Below are 21,504 nucleotides of genomic sequence, written 5' to 3' on the forward strand. Positions count from 1 at the left end.
TGCGGCCCTCTAACAGATGAGCACTCTGCAACCACCACAGAAGAGACACCCTTGTCCGTGGCGATAAGGTTATCCGCTGATGCATCTGCAGATGCGATCCGGACCATTTGTCCAGCAGATCCCACTGAAAAGTTTGTGCGTGGAATCTGCCGAATGGAATCGCTTCGTAAGAAGCCACCATCTTTCCCAGGACTCTTGTGCATTGATGCACAGACACTTTCCCTGGTTTTAGGAGGTTCCTGACAAGTTCGGATAACTCCCTGGCTTTCTCCTCCGGAAGAAACACCTTTTTCTGAACCGTGTCCAGAATCATTCCCAGGAACAGCAGACGTGTCGTCGGGGTCAACTGAGATTTTGGAAAATTCAGAATCCACCCGTGTTGTTGCAGCACTAGTTGGGTTAGTGCTACTCCGTCCTCCAGCTGTTCTCTGGACCTTGCCCTTATCAGGAGATCGTCCAAGTAAGGGATAATTAATACGCCTCTTCTTCGCAGAAGAATCATCATTTCGGCCATTACCTTGGTAAAGACCCGAGGTGCCGTGGACAATCCAAACGGCAGCGTCTGAAACTGATGACAGTTTTGCACCACGAACCTGAGGTACCCTTGATGTGAAGGGCAAATTGGGACATGTAGGTAAGCATCCTTTATGTCCAGGTACACCATAAAGTCCCCTTCTTCCAGATTCGCTATCACTGCTCTGAGTGACTCCATCTTGAACTTGAATTTTTGTATGTACAGGTTCAAAGATTTCAGATTTAGAATAGGTCCGGCTTCGGTACCACAAATAGCGTGGAGTAATACCCCTTTCCCTGTTGTAGGAGGGGTACCTTGACTATCACCTGCTGAGAAAACAGCTTGTGAATGGCTTCCAATACCGTCGCCCTGTCTGAGGGAGACGTTGGCAAAGCAGACTTTAGGAACCGGCGAGGGGGAGACTTCTCGAATTCCAACCTGTAACCCTGAGATACTACCTGCAGAATCCAGGGGTCCACCTGTGAGCAAGCCCACTGTGCGCTGAAATTCTTGAGTCGACCCCCCACCGCTCCTGAGTCCGCTTGTAAGGCCCCAGCGTCATGCTGAGGGCTTTGCAGAACCCTGGGAGGGCTTCTGTTCCTGGGCAGGGGCTGCTTGGTGCCCCTTTCTTACCCCTTCCTCTGCCCCGAGGCAGATATGACTGTCCTTTTGTCAGCTTGTTCTTATAGGACCGAAAGGACTGCGGCTGAAAAGACGGTGTCTTTTTCTGTTGGGAGGGGGTCTGAGGTAAAAAGGTGGATTTTCCGGCAGTTGCCGTGGCCACCAGATCCGATAGACCGACGCCAAATAATTCCTCCCCTTCATACGGCAATACTTCCATATGTCGTTTGGAATCCGCATCACCTGACCACTGTCGCGTCCATAAACTCCTTCTGGCAGATATGGACATCGCATTTACTCTCGATGCCAGAGTGCAAATATCTCTCTGAGCATCTCGCATATAAAGGAAAGCATCCTTTAATTGCTCTATAGTCAATAAAATACTGTCCCTATCCAGGGTATCAATATTTTCAGTCAGGGAATCCAACCAGACGACCCCAGCACTGCACATCCAGGCTGAGGCGATGGCTGGTCGCAGTATAACACCAGTATGTGTGTATATACTTTTTAGGGTAGTTTCAATTCTCCTATCAGCTGGATCCCTGAGGGCGGCCGTATCAGGAGACGGTAACGCCACTTGTTTTGATAAGCGTGTGAGCGCCTTATCCACCCTAGGGGGCGTTTCCCAGCGCGCCCTAACCTCTGGCGGGAAAGGGTATAATGCTAATAACTTTTTTGAAATTAGCATTTTTCTATCTGGGTTAACCCACGCTTCATCACATACATCATTTAATTCCTCTGATTCAGGAAAAACTACAGGTAGTTTTTTCACCCCCCACATAATACCCCTTTTTGTGGTACTTGCAGTATCAGAGATATGCAAAGCCTCCTTCATTGCCGTGATCATATAACGTGTGGCCCTACTTGAAAATACGTTTGTTTCATCACCGTCGACACTAGATTCAGTGTCTGTGTCTGGGTCTGTGTCGACCGACTGAGGTAAAGGGCGCTTTACAGCCCCTGACGGTGTCTGAGACGCCTGGGCAGGTACTAACTGGTTTGCCGGCCGTCTCATGTCGTCAACTGATTTTTGTAATGTGCTGACATTATCACGTAATTCCATAAACAAAGCCATCCATTCCGGTGTCGACTCCCTGGGGGGTGACATCACCATTATCGGCAATTGCTCTGCCTCCACACCAACATCGTCCTCATACATGTCGACACACACGTACCGACACACAGGGAATGCTCTTATCGAAGACAGGACCCCACTAGCCCTTTGGGGAGACAGAGGGAGAGTTTGCCAGCACACACCCAAGTGCTATAATATATATGGGAACAACCTTATATAAGTGTTGTTCTTTATAGCAGCTTAAATATATCAAAATATCGCCAAAAAAATGCCCCCCCCTCTCTGTTTTACCCTGTTTCTGTAGTGCAGTGCAGGGGAGAGTCCTGGGAGCCTTCCTCACAGCGGAGCTGAGCAGGAAAATGGCGCTGTGTGCTGAGGAGAATAAGCTCCGCCCCCTATTTCGGCTGGCTTTTCTCCCGTACTTTTAGATAACTGGCATGGGTTAAATACATACATATAGCCTCAATGGCTATATGTGATGTATTCTTTTGCCATAAAGGTATTAAATATTGCTGCCCAGGGCGCCCCCCCCCAGCGCCCTGCACCCTCCGTGACCGCTTGGTGTGAAGTGTGTGACAACAATGGCGCACAGCTGCAGTGCTGTGCGCTACCTTCATGAAGACTGAAGAGCCTTCTGCCGCCTGTTTCCAGACCTTCAATCTTCAGCATCTGTAAGGGGGGTCGGCGGCGCGGCTCCGGGACGAACCCCAGGGTGAGACCTGTGTTCCGACTCCCTCTGGAGCTAATGGTGTCCAGTATCCTAAGAATCCAATCCATCCTGCACGCAGGTGAGTTGAAATTATCTCCCCTAAGTCCCTCGATGCAGTGAGCCTGTTGCCAGCAGGACTCACTGAAAATAAAAAACCTAAAAACCTTTTCTAAGCAGCTCTTTAGGAGAGCCACCTAGATTGCACCCTGCTCGGACGGGCACAAAAACCTAACTGAGGCTTGGAGGAGGGTCATAGGGGGAGGAGCCAGTACACACCACCTAATCCTAAAGCTTTATTTTTGTGCCCTGTCTCCTGCGGAGCCGCTATTCCCCATGGTCCTGACGGAGTCCCCAGCATCCACTTAGGACGTTAGAGAAATAAGAATTTACTCACCGGTAATTCTATTTCTCGTAGTCCGTAGTGGATGCTGGGGACTCCGTAAGGACCATGGGGAATAGACGGCTCCGCAGGAGACTGGGCACATCTAAAGAAAGATTTAGGATTATCTGGTGTGCACTGGCTCCTCCCCATATGACCCTCCTCCAAGCCTCAGTTAGGAACTGTGCCCGGAAGAGCTGACACAATAAGGAAGGATTTTTGAATCCCGGGTAAGACTCATACCAGCCACACCAATCACACCATATAACACGTGATAGGAACCCCGGTTAACAGTATGATAACAAATGGAGCCTCTGAAGAGATGGCTCACAACAAAACCCGATTTTTGTAACAATAACTATGTACAGGTATTGCAGACAATCCGCACTTGGGATGGGCGCCCAGCATCCACTACGGACTACGAGAAATAGAATTACCGGTGAGTAAAATCTTATTTTCTCTGACGTCCTAGTGGATGCTGGGGACTCCGTAAGGACCATGGGGATTATACCAAAGCTCCCAAACGGGCGGGAGAGTGCGGATGACTCTGCAGCACCGAATGAGAGAATTCCAGGTCCTCCTCAGCCAGGGTATCAAATTTGTAGAATTTTGCAAACGTGTTTGCCCCCGACCAAGTAGCTGCTCGGCAAAGTTGTAAAGCCGAGACCCCTCGGGCAGCCACCCAAGATGAGCCCACCTTCCGTGTGGAATGGGCTTTTACAGATTTTGGCTGCGGTAAGCCTACCGCAGAATGCGCCAGCTGAATAGTGCTACAAATCCAGCGCACAATAGACTGCTTAGAAGCAGGAGCACCCAGCTTGGTGGGTGCATACAGGATAAACAGCGAGTCAGTCTTTCTGACTCCAGCCGTCCTGGAAATATAAATTTTTAGGGCCCTGACCACGTCCAGCAACTTGGAATCCTCCAAGTCCCTAGTAGCCGCAGGCACCACAATAGGTTGGTTCAAGTGAAAAGCTGAGACCACCTTAGGGAGAAACTGAGGACGAGTCCTCAATTCTGCCCTATCCATATGGAAAATCAGATAAGGGCTTTTACAAGACAAAGCCGCCAATTCTGAAACCCGCCTGGCCGACGCCAAGGCCAACAGCATGACCACTTTCCACGTGAGATATTTTAATTCCACAGTCTTAAGTGGTTCGAACCAATGTGATTTCAGGAATGCCAAAACCACATTGAGATCCCAAGGTGCCACTGGGGGCACAAAAGGAGGCTGAATATGCAGTACTCCTTTGACAAAAGTCTGAACTTCGGGCAGTGAAGCCAGTTCTTTTTGGAAGAAAATCGACAGCCGAAATCTGGACCTTTATGGACCCCAATTTGAGGCCCAACGTCACCCCTGCTTGCAGGAAGTGCAGGAATCGACCCAGTTGAAATTCCTCCGTCGGGGCCTTCATGGCCTCACACCAAGCAACATATTTTCGCCAAATGCGGTGATAATGTCTTGCGGTGACATCCTTCCTGGCTTTGATCAGGGTAGGGATGACTTCCTCCGGAATACCCTTTTCCTTCAGGATCCGGTGTTCAACCGCCATGCCGTCAAACGCAGCCGCGGTAAGTCTTGGAACAGACAGGGTCACTGCTGCAGCAGGTCTTGTCTGAGCGGCAGAGGCCAAGGGTCCTCTGTAAGCATCTCTTGAAGTTCCAGGTACCAAGCTCTTCTTGGCCAATCCGGAACCACGAGTATGGTTTTCACTCCTCGCCGCCTTATTATTCTCAGTACCTTGGGTATAAGAGGTAGAGGAGGAAACACATAAACCGACTGGTACACCCATGGTGTCACTAGAGCGTCCACCGCTATCGCCTGAGGGTCTCTTGACCGGGCGCAATATCTTTTCAACTTCTTGTTGAGGCGGGACGCCATCATGTCTACCTGTGGTTTTTCCCACCGGTTGACCAGCATTTGAAAGACTTCTGGATGAAGTCCCCATTCTCCCGGGTGGAGGTCGTGCCTGCTGAGGAAGTCTGCTTTCCAGTTGTCCACTCCCGGAATGAACACTGCCGTCAGTGCTAACACATGATTCTCTGCCCATCTGAGAATCCTTGTGGCTTCTGCCAACGCCATCCTGCTTCTCGTGCCGCCCTGTCTGTTTACATGGGCGACCGCCGTGATGTTGTCTGACTGGATCAGTACCGGCTGGTGTTGAAGCAGGGGTCTTGCCTGGCTTAGGGCATTGTAAATGGCCCTTAGCTCCAGGATATGTGAAGAGAAATCTCCTGATTTGACCACAGTCCTTGGAAATTTCTTCCCTTTGTGACTGCCCCCCAGCCCCGAAGGCTGGCATCCGTGGTCACCAGGACCCAGTCCTGTATTCCGAATCTGCGGCCCTCTAGTAGATGAGCCCTCTGCAGCCACCACAGCAGCGACACCCTGGTTCTGGCCGATAGGGTTATCCGCTGTTGCATCTGGAGATGGGACCCGGACCATTTGTGCAACAGGTCCCACTGGAACGTCCTTGCGTGGAACCTTCCGAATGGAATTGCTTCGTACGAAGCTACCATTTTTCCCAGGACTCGTGTGCATTGATGTACCGACACTTTTCCTGGTTTTAGGATGTCTCTGACCAGAGATGACAATTCCTCGGCTTTTTCCAGTGGAAGAAACACTCTTTTCTGGTCTGTGTCCAGAATCATTCCCAGGAACAGAAGACGTGTCGTCGGGACCAGCTGTGACTTTGGAATGTTTAGAATCCAGCCGTGCTGTTGTAGCACTTCCTGAGAAAGTGCCACCCCCACTATCAACTGTTCTTTGGACCTCGCCTTTATCAGGAGATCGTCCAAGTAGGGGATAATTAAAACTCCCTTCTTGCGAAGGAGTATCATCATTTCGGCCATTACCTTGGTAAAGACCCTCGGTGCCGTGGATAACCCAAACGGCAGCGTCTGGAACTGATAGTGACAGTCCTGTACCACAAATCTGAGGTACTCCTGGTGCGGAGGGTAAATGGGGACATGCAGGTACGCATCCTTGATGTCCAGGGATACCATGTAATCCCCCTCCTCCAGGCTCGCAATAACCGCCCTGAGCGATTCCATCTTGAACTTGAACCTTTTGATATAAGTGTTCAAGGCTTTTAAATTTAAGATGGGTCTCACCGAACCGTCCGGTTTCGGTACCACAAACATTGTGGAGTAGTAACCCTGTCCTTGCTGAAGGAGGGGTACCTTGACGATCACTTTCTGTGAATACAGTTTTTGAATAGCCACCAACACTGCCTCCCTGGCAGAGGGAGTTGCCGGCAAGGCAGATTTTAGGAAACATGCGGGGGGGAGACGTCTCGAATTCCAGCCTGTACCCCTGAGATACTACTTGAAGGACCCAGGGATCCACTTGTGAGAGAGCCCACTGTGTGCTGAAAAACCTGAGACGTGCCCCCACCGTTCCCGATTCCGCCTGAGCAGCCCCAGCGTCATGCTGTGGACTTACAGGACGCAGGGGAGGACTTCTGCTCCTGGGAACTAGATGTGTGCTGCAGCTTTTTCCCCCTTCCTCTGCCCCTCGGCAGAAAGGATGAGCCTCTAGCCCGCTTATTTTTCTGGGGCCGAAAGGACTGTACCTGATAATACGGTGCTTTCTTTTGCTGTGGGGTAGCCTGTGGCAAAAAAGTCGATTTCCCAGCAGTAGCTGTGGAAACGAGGTCTGAAAGACCTTCCCCAAAAAGTTCCACCCCTTTATAGGGTAAAACTTCCATGTGCCGCTTGGAGTCGGCATCACCTGACCATTGCCTAGTCCATAACCCCCGTCTGGCGGCAATGGACATAGCGCTTATTTTTGATGCCAGCCGGCAAATATCCCTCTGTGCATCACGCATGTATAAGACCGCGTCTTTTATATGGTCAATCGTTAGCAAAATATTGTCCCTATCCATGGTATCAATGTTTTCCGACAGGGAGTCTGACCACACAGCAGCAGCACTGCACATCCAAGCTGATGCAATAGCGGGTCTCAATATAATGCCAGTGTGTGTGTGTATATAGCTTTTAGGGTACTTTCCAGCTTTCTATCAGCAGGTTCTTTTAGGGCGGCCGTATCCGGAGACGGTAGTGCCACCTTCTTTGATAAGCGTGTCAGCGCTTTATCTACCCTAGGGGGTGTTTCCCAGCGTGACCTATCCTCTGGCGGGAAAGGGTACGCAGCCATTAACCGTTTAGAAATGATCAATTTCTTATCTGGGGAAGTCCACACTTCCTCACACACCTCATTTAATTCGTCAGATGCAGGAAAGACTACTGGTAGTTTTTTCTCACCAAACATAATACCCTTTTTTGTGGTACCTGGGGTATCATCAGAAATGTGTAATACATTTTTCATAGCCTCAATCATATAACGGGTGGATCTATTGGAGGGTACACTCGTCTCATCATCGTCGACACTGGAGTCGGTATCCGTGTCGACATCTGTATCTGTCATCTGAGGTAGCGGGCGTTTTATAGCCCCTGATGACATTTGAGACGCTTGGACAGGCACAAGCTGAGTAGCCGGCTGTCCTATGTCGTCAAACCTTTTATGTAAGGAGCTGACACTGTCACGTAATTCCTTCCATAAGTCCATCCACACTGGTGTCGACCCCGCAGGGGGTGACATCACATTCACAGGCATTTGCTCCGCCTCCACATCATTATCCTCATCATACATGTCGACAGCAGTACCGACACACAGCAGACACACAGGGAATGCTCTTACAGAGGACAGGACCCCACAAAGCCCTTTGGGGAGACAGAGGGAGAGTATGCCAGCACACACCAGGGCGCTATATAACACAGGGATATCACTATACAGAGTGTTTTCCCCTATAGCTGCCTATAATAAATATATATATATATATATATATATATATATATATATATATATATATATATATATATATATATATATATATAGCGCCTAAATTGTGCCCCCCCCCTCTCATTTTTACCCTTTCTGTAGTGCAGGACTGCAGGGGAGAGCCAGGGAGCTTCCTTCCAGCGAAGCTGTGAGGGAATAATGGCGCCAGTGTGCTGAGGGAGTTGGCTCCGCCCCTTTTTCGGCGGGCTTTCTCCCGCTATTTTATCGTTTCTGGCAGGGGTTAATATACACCTATATAGCCTCTGGGGCTATATATGGTGTTAGTTTTGCCAGCCAAGGTGTTATTATTGCTGCTCAGGGCGCCCCCCCCCCCAGCGCCCTGCACCCATCAGTGACCGCAGTGTGTGGTGTGCATGAGGAGCAATGGCGCACAGCTGCAGTGCTGTGCGCTACCTTGGAGAAGACAGAAGTCTTCAGCCGCCGATTTTCCGGACCACCTTCTTGTTTCTGGCTCTGTAAGGGGGACGGCGGCGCGGCTCCGGGAACGGACGACGAGGTTGGGTCCTGTGTTCGATCCCTCTGGAGCTAATGGTGTCCAGTAGCCTAAGAAGCCCAAGCTACCACCACTTAGGTAGGTTCGCTTCTTCTCCCCTTAGTCCCTCGTTGCAGTGAGCCTGTTGCCAGCAGGTCTCACTGAAAATAAAAAACCTAAAACTATACTTTCTTCTAGGAGCTCAGGAGAGCCCCTAGTGTGCATCCAGCTCAGCCGGGCACAGAAATCTAACTGAGGCTTGGAGGAGGGTCATAGGGGGAGGAGCCAGTGCACACCAGATAGTCCTAAATCTTTCTTTAGATGTGCCCAGTCTCCTGCGGAGCCGTCTATTCCCCATGGTCCTTACGGAGTCCCCAGCATCCACTAGGACGTCAGAGAAATACAGAAGCATATGTACAAAACTGTTAAACATTAAAAGCCCTTGAAATAGGATTTTAGTACCTACCGGTAAATCCTTTTCTCCTAATCTGTAGAGGATGCTGGGGACTCCAAAAGGACCATGGGGTATAGGCGGGATCCGCAGGAGCTTGGGCACACTGAAAAGACTTTGACTGGGTGTGAACTGGCTCCTCCCTCTAAGCCCCTCCTCCAGACCTCAGTTATAGGAACTGTGCCCAGGAGAGACGGACATTTCGAGGAAAGGATTTTTGTTTAAACTAATGGCTAGAAACATACCAGCCCACACCACAACATACCGTACAACCGGAGTAACAGGAAACCAGATAACAGTACGAATTAACAACAGCAACAAGCTGAAAACAACAAATACACAATTCGTGTGTTAACTAATGTAACCAGCAAGAACACACTGCAAGTAACAGTCCGCACTGGGATGGGCGCCCAGCATCCTCTACGGACTAGGAGAAAAAGATTTACCGGTAGGTACTAAAATCCTATTTTCTTACGTCCTAGAGGATGCTGGGGACTCCAAAAGGACCATGGGGTCTATACCAAAGCTCCAACACGGGCGGGAGAGTGCGGACGACTCTGCAGCACTGATTGAGCGAACATGAGGTCCTCCTCAGCTAGGGTATCAAACTTGTAAAACTTAGCAAAGGTGTTTGAACCCGACCACGTAGCTGCTCGGCAGAGCTGAAGTGCAGAGACCCCTCGGGCAGCCGCCCAAGATGAGCCCACTTTCCTGGTAGAAACGGCCTTTACTGACTTCGGCACCGGTAGCCCAGCCGAAGAATGAGCTTGCTGAATCGTACTACAAATCCAGCGTGCAATAGTCTGCTTTGAAGCAGGATGACCAATCTTGTTGGAAGCATACAGGACAAACAGCGCCTCTGTTTTCCTGGCAACAGCCGTTCTGGCGACGTAGATTTTCAAAGTTCTCACATCATCAAGAGACTTTGGAACTGCCACAGTATCCGTAGCCACAGGTACCACAATAGGTTGGTTAATGTGAAACGAAGAAACCACCTTCGGCAGAAATTGTTGACGAGTCCTCAATTCCGCTCTATCCGAATGGAAGATCAAGTACGGACTCTTGTGAGATAAGGCTACCAACTCCGACACTCGCCTGGCAGACGCCAGAGCCAACAGCATGACCACCTTCCAAGTGAGAAACTTTAACTCAACCTTACGCAAAGGTTCAAACCAGGAAGACATAGGAAACTGCAAGACCACTTTAAGATCCCATGGTGCCACAGGGGGCACAAACGGAGGATGGATATGCATCACACCCTTCACAAAAGTCTGAACCTCTGGGAGGACAGCCAATTCCTTTTGAAAGAAAATAGATAAAGCCGAAATCTGCACTTTGATGGAACCCAATTTCAGGCCTGCATCGATGCCTGCCTGCAAAAAATGGAGAAACCGACCCAAGTGAAATTCTTCCACAGGAGCAGTTTTAGTCTCACACCACGAAACATACTTTCTCCAAATACGGTGATAATGTTTCGCCGTAACCTCCTTCCTAGCCTTAAGGAGAGTAGGAATGACTTCCCCGGGAATACCTTTTCGAGCTAAGATTTGGCGCTCAACTTCCATGCCGTCAAACGCAGCCGCGGTAAGTCCGGAAACACGCATGGTCCCTGCAACAACAGGTCCTCTCAGAGGAAGCGGCCAAGGATCTTCCACTAGTAATTCCTGAAGATACGGATACCAGGCCCTTCTTGGCCAATCTGGAACGACGGGAATCGCCTGAACCCTTGCTCGTCGAATGATTCCCAGTACCTTCGGAATGAGAGGAAGCGGAGGGAACACACACACACCGATTGAAACACCCACGGAGTCACCAGGGCATCCACTGCACTGGCTTGGGGGTCCCTTGACATGGAACAATACCTCGGAAGCTTCTTGTTGAGGCGAGACGCCATCATGTCAATCAACGGAGTTCCCCAACGCTTCATTCACTTATGCAAATACCTCTTGGTGAAGAGCCCACTCTCCCGGATGGAGATCGTGTCTGCTGAGGAAGTCTGCTTCCCAGTTGTCCACTCCCGGAAGGAAGACTGCTGACAGAGCGCTCACGTGCTGTTCCGCCCAGCGAAGGATTCTTGTGGCCTCCGCCATAGCCGCCCTGCTCCTTGTTCCGCCTTGACGATTTATATGCGCTACCGCTGTTATGTTGTCTGACTGTATCAGGACAGGTCGACCCTTAAGAAGGCTTCTTGCTTGTAGCAGGCCGTTGTAAATGGCTCTTAACTCGAGAACATTTATGTGGAGACAAGATTCCTGGAGCGACCATTTCTCCTGGAAATTTCTTCCTTGGGTGACTGCGCCCCAGCCTCGGAGACTTGCATCTGTTGTCAGTAGGACCCAGTCCTGGATACCGAACAGACGCCCTCCTAGGAGGTGAGAACTTTGTAGCCACCACAGGAGAGAAATCCTGGCCCTGGGAGATAGACTTATCTTCCGGTGCATGTGCAGGTGAGACCCGGACCATTTGCTCAGCAGATCCCACTGAAATACCCGGGCATGGAACCTGCCAAACGAAATGGCTTTGTACGCCACAAACATTTTCCCCAGAACCCGAGTACATTGATGAATCGACACACTTGTCGGCCTCAGAAGCTCCCTGACCATCGTCTACAGTTCCAGAGCTTTGTCCTCCGGAAGAAACACTCTCCGTAACTCCGTGTCCAGAATCATGCCCAGAAAGGGCAGCCGAGTGGTCGGAATCAACTGAGACTTTGGCAAATTTAGCACCCAACCATGTTGTCGCAGAACGGACAGAGACAAATTCACATTTCTCAGCAACCGTTCCTTGGACCTCGTCTTTATCAGGAGATCGTCCAAATACGGGAAGGAGAACCATCATTTCCACCATGACTTTGGTGAAAATCCTCGAGGCTGTGGAAAGCCCAAACGGCAACGTCTGAAATTGGTAATGAGAATCCTGTACCGCAAACCTGAGGAAAGCTTGATGCGGAGGATATATCGGGACGTGTAAGTAGGCATTCTTTATGTCGACTGACGCCATAAAGTCCCCCCCTTCTAGGCTGGAAATCACAGCTCGAGGAGATTCCATCTCGCACTTGAAAACTTTCAAGTATGGATTGAGGGATTTTAGGTTCAGAATCGGTCTGACCGAACCGTCCGGTTTCGGTACCACAAAGAGGCTCGAGTAGAACCCCTCCCCCCGTTGGGACGGGGGGGACGGGAACAATGACCCTCTGACACAACTTTTGTATTGCTGCCTTCACCACCTCCCTGTCCGGAAGAGACACTGGTAAGGCCGAAATGAAAAACCGGTGAGGGGGCACCCCCTGAAACTCCAGCTTGTATCCCTGAGATACTATAGCTAGGACCCAAGGATCCAGGGCTGATTGAACCCAGACCTGACTGAAGATCCGCAGACGGCGCCCAACCGGTCCAGACTCCCCTAGGGAAGCCCCAGCGTCATGCGGTGGCCTTGGTAGAGGCAGGGGAGAACTTTTGGTCCTGGGCGCCTGATACTGCAGGCAACATTCTTCCCCTTCCCCTACCCTTTGAAGCGAGGAAGGACGAACCTTTTCCACGTTTGTATTTATTTGGACGAAAGGAATGCATCTGCTGATGTGGTGCCTTTTTCTGTTGTGTGGGACCATAAGGAAGAAAAGATGACTTACCCGCCGTCGCGGTAGACACCAGATCAGCCAAGCCGTCACCAAACAAGACACTACCTTTGAAGGGGAGAGCTTCCATAGCTCTCGGAGTCGGCATCAGCATTCCACTGATGGATCCACAGCGCTCTCCTGGCCGAGATTGCCATGGCATTGGCCCTTGATCCCAAGAGACCAACATACCTCGCCGCATCCTTCAGGTAATCTGCAGCGTCCTTGATATAACCAAGAGTTAAAAGAACATTATCTTTATCAAGTGTATCCATATCAGCAGCTAAATTCTCAGCCCATTTAGCAATAGCACTACTCACCCATACCAACGCCACAGCAGGTCTGAGCAATGCACCCGTATTAGCGAAAATGGACTTCAGAGACATCTCCAGCTTGCGATCCGCCGGATCCCTGAGAGCTGCCGAGTCAGGGGACGGAAACGCCACCTTCTTAGACAACCGGGAAAGAGCCTTGTCGACATTTGGAGACGACTCCGATTTTTCCCTGTCATCAGAGGGGAAAGGATACGCCATGCAAATTCTCTTGGGAATGTGCCACCTCTTGTCCGGCGACTCCCAAGCCTTTTCACAAAGCGTATTCATTTCATGAGGGGGGGGGGGGGGGGGGGGAATTTCACCTCAGGTTTTTTCCCTTTGAACAAACAAATCCTTGTTTCCTGCACCGCAGGTTCGTCAGAAATATGTAAAACATATTTTATAGCCACAATCATGTACTGAATACTCTTAACTAACCGTGGGTGTAAAGCAGCCTCAGTGAAGTCGACATCGGAATCAGAATTCGTGTCGGTATCCGTATCTACCAACTGGGTAAATGACCGCTTTTGCGACCCTGATGGGGTCTGCACCTGAGACAAAGCATCCTCCATGGATTTCCTCCACACCTGAGTCTGAGACTCCGATTTATCTAACCTATTAGATAAGGAGGCCACATTTGTATTAAGTGTACTTAACATTGCAAGTAAATCAGGTGTCGGCTGCGCCGACAGAGCTAATTCCAAACCCGCATCTGCGCCCCCAGCAACCTCCTCCGGGGAATAACACTCAGCCTCAGACATGCCGACACGTAGTATCGACACACACACACACTGCCTCAGCTAGGGGACAGACCCACAAGTAAAGCCCGGATAGAGAAACAGAGGGAGTATGCCAGCTCACACCCCGGCGCCCATATATGCCACCAAACAATATATGTTGAAAACGCTGCTATTAACAATTTTGCACCAAATATCTGTGCCCCCCCCCCACAACTTGCTCCCTGTTACTTGATATGGAGCGTGGAGGTCCCGGGCCAGCGTCTCAATGCAGCGGCGTGGATGAGAGAAAATGGCGCTGGTGAGCTGTGCAGCTAAGCCCCGCCCCTTCCCGGCACGCTAAAATTTAAAAATGAAAATGCCGGCGGGGGTACGGAAAACGGTGCCCAGGCACCGAAAAGCCTTCTGCCAGCCTCTAAGACCCAGTAACGTGCTGCCCAGAGCGCTCCCCCCCAGCGCCCTGCACCCTGTGAGTGCCTTGGTAAAGTGTGTGGGAGCATGGAGCGCAGCGCTACCGCTGCACTGTACCTCGTTACTGAAGTCTTCTGCCTTCTGCATACTCACCCGGCTTCTTTCTTCTGGCTTCTGTGAGGGGGGTGACGGCTCGGCTCCGGGAACAAGCAGCTAGGTGCACCAAGTGATCGAACACTCTGGAGCTAATGGTGTCCAGTAGCCTAAGAAGCAGAGCCCTTAACTAAGTAGAAGTAGGTCTGACTTCTCTTCCCTCAGTCCCTCGATGCAGGGAGCCTGTAGCCAGCAGGTCTCCCTGAAAATAAAAAACCTAACAAAAGTCTTTCTAGAGAAACTCAGTAGAGCTCCCCTAGTGAGTGTCCAGTCAGTCCTGGGCACAAAGTCTAACTGAGGTCTGAAGGAGGGGCATAGAGGGAGGAGCCAGTTCACACCCAGTCAAAGTCTTTTCAGTGTGCCCAAGCTCCTGCGGATCCGTCTATACCCCATGGTCCTTTTGGAGTCCCCAGCATCCTCTAGGACGTAAGAGAAATACCCATACAAATATTACCACAACAAATGTGTATTTATCACTTACCAAGCAATGGCTTGTCATAAACAACTATTAACTCTCACCAGTGCTGTGGATTTACACCTAAAATGGAAAAACAGAGCCTCATTATAAATCCAAGAAAATTCTATTAAAACTAAAGGGGCCCATATATCAGAAGTACTGGGGAAATTCTGTCATCTCCCCTGGCAAAATCCAACATGTCGGAAATTCTTGATTAGCCGATTCAGACTGATCGGAATTAACAAGTATGAGATTAACATGCTGTATACTGCTGATTTCATGACAAATCTATGATCAACGGTTTAGATCAGCATTGGTGGATCGGCCTGTAGATTACAGCCCACATACAGCTCAAATAAACGGATTTATCTTGTTAATTCAGAAAGATTGTTAAGAACTACAAGTCTTTTCAATTTGACTGAAGACATCTCACCATTTGTAGCCAGGTTTAGTCCAGGGAGGCTATACTTGCAACAATGCTTGCATATCTGTTGCATGTAATAGAGCACAATGAGTACTCTTGTAACCACTAATCCTCAATTGGACTAGAATTCAGTGACGGGGAACCTTTGGCACTCCAGTTGTTGCTGAACTACACATCCCAGCATGCCCTACTACAGTTTTAGCATGGCCAAATAGCAAAAATGTAGCAGGGCATGCTGGTATGTGTAGTACAACAACAGCTGGAGTGCCAAAGGTTCCCCATCACTGGACTAGATGTACTTGCACTTACAGATTATCAACTGATTGACAGACGCAAAGGCAGTCTATATGATAGGTGACTACAGAAGGACAGATGAGACAACAGTTCTCATGTAATGGCTTCCTACATGCAATTGTTGCCTTAACCAGATTGTTAGAGATCAGTATTTAAAATGTAAAATATGTCTACAGGAAAAATATTAGCTATCGTAAACTTGTTTGCATAGATTTAAAAAAAAAAACCTAGCAATTTCTACTACAAAAAAAAGGCACTTTTTAGTTAGTGGTATGTTCTATTTTTGATAAAGAAAATTTCTTCCTCACTCATCCTCCTCTCTAAACCTTCCATCAAACTAACAGAATAATGGAGGTTCCAGAGACTTTCCCTTACGGTTCTGGACTCAGCAGCGCACTGTTTTTTGCCCACTCACTGTCAACCATGACGGTGGGAGGTTTGAACTATCTACAGGTGTCAATAAAAGAAGTTTACTAGCAGCGGATGGATTCTCCAGCAGCACAAGTGTCTCAGTCAATTTATACCGTTTTTCAGCCTCCATCATTAAGAATACATGTTATGCCAAGTCCCCGTTAGCTACAACGTTTCAGGTTCTGAGATTCTCAGATTCTAAGAATTTTTCTCCCAGATTAAGACTCCCAAATCTGCGTCCATACATTATATATTTTTCAGAGATTTGCAGATCATTTTCAGCAAATACATCTGTCAATCTTGAAACTGTATGCAAATCTGCTGATTGTTACCCACACTAGCAAACTGCAGCCCCAACTGATCTGTGAAATACTTCATGTTGGACAACCTGATTTTACTAATCCTAATTGCAGATTTACTTACACAATCATCTGCAAAACTCCAGTTTGCCCCAATTGATTGCTGATGTATGGGGGACTTCACACTATTTGCTGTTAGCCAATACAGTGAAATGTGGGCCTAGTGTAAAAAAGCAACCATGGCCATGCTTCAGTCAAACATGTACTACCATTGAACCGTGCTAAATGCATTTATTTACACTGGTGAGGACAAGCACTGTTATCTATTCACTTTCATGGAGAGAACCGTTATTTTTTTACCCAAACATGTCATTACCCTTTCACATCAAAATCCTGGGTCTGAACTGGGATAATCAACATTATTTCAACTCATGTTGAAACCCGTTTCACACCGAGACAAGGACCTAGAATAAGCCCAGGTCATGCGTTGGTGTGAACTGGGTCTATGCAGGTTTTGTACCCTAGCTCCACATCCCTGGACTAGACGAGGGTTTTTGCAGATTCCATGCCTCGGTGTGAAAGGGGCATTAAAAAGAGCTCTATGGGGTCGATTCAATTCACTGACAGTTTAATTAACTCTCTGCGCTATTCAATACAGCGACAAGTGACCCTCAATTGTCAGGAATTCTTCTCTCACCACCGGGGGACGAGAGAAGAAACTAGATAAAAAGTGCTGCCGCGAGGCTGATTCTGTCGGAAATCAGCATCGCGCTGGGGAGTTAAGTCGGAGAATACCCGTTCTCCCGACAATTCAGCCTGTTAAGTCCGCGAGAACGGGCCTTCGCTGACTTAACTGGAGCTGAATTGAATCGACCCCATTGAGCGACTTTAGGCAAAACCAAGGTAGAGTAACCCGGGAACACTTTCACACCATACCATATCTGGCTCAGATCAGGTAAAAACCCTGGTTAAGACCAGGGTTGCGGATCAAGGGCAGAAAACTGAAAAACTAACTGAGTTTTTTCCTGTCTTGTGGTTAGAAACAGTTAAAGCATTAGCTTTTCTGCAATGCAGAAGATGAACAAATATTATGCAAAATTGTTTCAATATAGTAATACATTAATGCTGCTTTCAGATTGCAAATGCCGGATCCCACCCGGTAAGAGAAACGTGTCCTTACCGGGTGGGATCCGGCATTTGCGCTCCTTTGCTGGCTTTCCGACCCCGCAATATACCGGGTCGGTTGCCATAGCAGCGGGGGGCGCAGCAGCAGCAGGGGTGGAGGCGGCGCCGGGAGATGAGCTCATCTCCTGCGCCGCCTCTCCCTATGCTGTGAATGGGAGCTGTGTCGCATCGGAACGGCTCCCATTCACACTGCACCTGACCCGGTGTTCAACCCGGTAATAACCCTTCTTTTTTACCGGGTTGAATTACCGGGTCAGGCGACCCGCTGATTCACCAAAGGAGCTTTCACATCGCACACTGACCCGTTTCGACACGGCAATATGCCGTGTCGATACCGGGTTATTTGTGCGACGTGAAAGGGGTATAACGGTAGCTCTGGCTGCCAGCCAAGATCTAGTGAACTGAACGGTAGACTGCTTAAAGGCCCACAGACACTAGCCGAGCCACGACCAATATTGGCGATGGCGGGGTGCTGGCATCGGCAAGAGCAAGGGGGTCGGGAGGGGGGGGGGGGGCAGGACAACTACACCCATGCTGCATCTGCAGCGTGGCTGTCATTAACGAGAACCTCTCTCTCGTCTGTACATGTTCAGACGAGGGAGGGGGTCATTAACGATTGCTGGGAGCGCGCATCGTTAACAACACAGAGTGTACACAGTGGACGAGATTGTAAAAAAAATCTTGCTTAGATGAGCCCTTCTGAGCAAGATCTTTTACTTTCTCGTCTAGTATGTATGGGGCTTTATTCCTTCTATTAAAAAACAAAAGTTTCATATATGAGTACCATCACACCAGTAGATAAGTTAGGCCAGTCTGAAGTCAGACTCACACTATCAACAATACGGCATGACATTTTAATTGCATGGATATCCTAGATGGACTGTGTGAGCTCCATACCAGTGCCGATCCAAAATGTATATACACATCTTCATATCCAGGATGACAGCTCACTTTACTGTATTTTGTGTTGAAACTCCATCTGTTAAAAGTGCCACCATTCAAGTAGCATATTGTGGCCATTTCTACCAACTGAATTGCCTCCATACAGTCTGCAAAACTATGATATGTGCAAATTATACTGGGACCTGTACATTGCAAACTAGAATAAAGTATGTGCAGTGAGGTGCGTACAAACAACTGGCTGATAGAACAGCATTGAGGATTGCATAAAAATAACTGGCTGTGGAAACCCTGGCATAACAAACTGACATTTGGTGTATGGAAAGTAGTGAGGTGGTATTAATGCAATGTTGGAGACATTTGTGAGATGTTACCTTGAGTTTTGGGAATGTTTGTTGGTAATGCAATTTTGAGTGTTCACGCATTACTCTACTTTTTAGGTGAATATTACCAATCTCTATTCCATGCAGGGCCCTAAAGCTCCTAGGAACAGCCAAGGTGCAGGTAATAAAAGCTGCAAGAGAAGCAGGGAAAGACTTTAGCACAGGCATGTCCAAACTGCGGCACTCCAGCTGTTGTGAAACTACATATCCCAGCATGCCCTGACACAGTTTTGCTGTCAGCGAATGCTAAAGCTATGTCTGGGCATGCTGGGATGTGTAGTTTCTCAACAGCTGGAGGGCCGCAGTTTGGACATGCCTGCTTTAGCACAACCTCCCTTCAGCAGGAGGACTATGCATCCCCACCACACTCCCGCTTCAGCACGGCCAAAGGAAGGGCAGGATCTAATAGTCCAAGTGTGTACATTATTGTAGAGAATATGTAAGGCAGAGGTTCCCAAACGCAGTCCTTAAGGCACCCCAAAAGTCCTGGTTTTAAATGTACCCATGGTTGGCCACAGGTAACTTAATTAGTACCTTAGTTAAATAAAATTGACTACCTGTGCTGAGCCATGGATATACCTAAAACCTGCACTGTTGGGTGCCTTGAGGACCGCGTTTGGGAACCTCTGATGTAAGGATAATTTCTGAACCATTTGATCATTTAAACCAGTGATGGGGAACCTTCGGCCCTCCAGCTGTTGTGGAACTACACATCCCAGCATGCCCTGCAACAGTTTAAGCATGGTCAAATAGCAAAACTGTAGCAAGGCACGCTGGTATGAGTAGTTCAACAACAGCTGGAAGGACGAAGGTTCCCCCGTCCTAGATTTAAACCATTCATGGTTCAGTTGTGCACATGCACAAATGGGACAGCTGGTGTGTGACTGAGCAAAGGAGCACTGCCACCAGGTCAGTGTTCCTCCCTGTGCACGGTTGTGTCTATGTTACCTTTGTGCTCAGGACCTGGAAGTGACAAAAGGAGAGGGCAGGAGAGAACTTCCGCCCTTACAGCACCTAAATGTTTTCTTCATTCTGTTAGTTTGGGGTAATTTTTTTTTCTATGCAGCATTGGACGCTAGCGGGCTCGCTTCGTTCGCCACGCTTTGGCCTCTGTGTCTCACTCCGCTTGCCACACTTTACTTTTCCAAATAGATTGTGACATGGACCCAGGGGGTTATGGGAAAGGTCCTCTCAACGAAGGTAAACTAGACGCTACCATATAATCACACACTGGGAAAGCACACATTGAAAAGTGTGCAATGGTGGCAACAATTGCAATCCCAACATTGAAAGTGAAATGCATTACTCTTGCATTGGAAGCATTGGTGGCCGAGAACTCTTTTTCTGATGGCCATAACTACTAGCCCCAAAATGAAGTTTCCCTCTCACCATGGCCCTTAAAATGCTTAGTTATGGGCATGGTATTGTGATTGGATTTGTAATTCTTAGCAGCCACATGAAACCAGCGACTGCTTTCACTTTTGGATTGTTTTTCTGGTTTGCACCAGCCCATTTACAAGGAAACGTGGCAGTCCAGCCCATTTACAGGGAAATGTGGCAGTGTTATAACGTAATAGTGTTTCCACTTCTTTAGTTCCTGGTCAGATAGAATTACCTGTTCGGTTGTTTTTTTTCCCTCCCATTACTGTATTTAGGTTAGTTAGCACTGCTATTATGTAATTACCACAGCATGTGCCCGGGAATTATTACTGGAAAGCCAGAAAACAAATGGTAGAGAACCACTGCATGAAACGTATCATTCCTGTGGGGAAGATGTGTAACGACTGCACCTTACATGTCACAAGTGCCCCCTCCCTTCTTTTCCCCTCCTCCTCACACACAGATCAACCCGCAGGTAAACAGTGCAAACTCCATGTTACCTTCCCCCGTGCTGACACCGTCAGCAGCAACCTCCCCGGCGCCCTTTGCCCCCTGTACAACTGCTGTATACACTCCGTGGCCGGGCGGGGGCCCCTGCTGTACACCTAGAGCAGGTTACAGTCTACACACCACTCAGGCAACAAATGCGTGGAATAGCGGATACAATGAGTTAGAAACCGCGGGCTGGGACCCGGAATCAAGGGACGTACTCGCCAAGGCCAGGCAGCCGGCTACGGCGGGAGAAGCCCCGGGAATAAAATGGCGGCCATCAGCTGTAACACATTTGTTTTAAGCAGCTGGGGGGTCGAACGGACACATCCCGATCCCGGTCCGCCCCCAGGAAAAACGGCGCTGACTGCTCACCTGGCGTATGCTCTGCAGACCGCTCTCTCCTCCTCCTTATACGATCGGCGCAGACTCCGTGGAAAGCAACGCGAGTTGCTGCCTCAGGTCTCCCAGGGTGCACTGCCCGGCGCGCAGGGGATGCTGGGAAGTGTCGCTGCTGGGAAGTGTCGCTGCAACAACAGGAAGGAAGAGCAGCTCAGGGCTGCCCCTCCCCTCAGTGTACTGCTCGCGCTGTGTGACGCCTTCTCCGGGGGGCGGGCCGGAGTTATGTGTCACGCAGGGCAGCAGCAGCAGCGTTACTCCCAGCCTGGCAATGGCAGGCAGTGGCAGCAGTAGTCCGGCCCCTGTACACGTCAGGCGTAGCTGATAACATCCCGATCATGGCCTGTGTCATGTGTCTCTCATTCCTACAGAAAGAAAAGTATCCGCGCAAACCTCAGCTGCAGTTTGTGCGGCACGGAAACGAAACAAGATGGCTAGAATGAGCCATTCTTTCAATTATATGTCTATAGAAAACATTTATTAATAATTATACAGAATAGTGTCAGAACAAAGTACATATAGTGGCTCACACTCCCCTGCAAGCAGTTCAGCGCAAAAAAATTAACCCAA

General features: G+C 49.1%; 1 protein-coding gene across 4 annotated transcripts in view; it reads right to left on the reverse strand.

Annotated features, from left to right (window-relative positions):
• Positions 1-21,069, reverse strand: part of THRAP3 (thyroid hormone receptor associated protein 3) — a 171,361-nt gene extending 150,292 nt beyond the window's left edge. For 2 of the 4 annotated variants that reach the window (XM_063954402.1, XM_063954404.1), the window contains exons 1-2: positions 20,911-21,069; positions 14,795-14,851 (exon numbers count right to left, since the gene is read on the reverse strand). The gene's annotated coding sequence lies outside the window, so the exon portion shown is untranslated. The remainder of the gene's footprint in view (positions 1-14,794; positions 14,852-20,910) is intronic. The other 2 variants (XM_063954399.1, XM_063954400.1) reach the window with 2 other exon arrangements.
• Positions 21,070-21,504: the final 435 nt, after the last annotated feature.

This window comes from Pseudophryne corroboree, chromosome 2, assembly GCF_028390025.1.
Source record: "Pseudophryne corroboree isolate aPseCor3 chromosome 2, aPseCor3.hap2, whole genome shotgun sequence".
NCBI classification, from domain to species: domain Eukaryota; kingdom Metazoa; phylum Chordata; class Amphibia; order Anura; family Myobatrachidae; genus Pseudophryne; species Pseudophryne corroboree.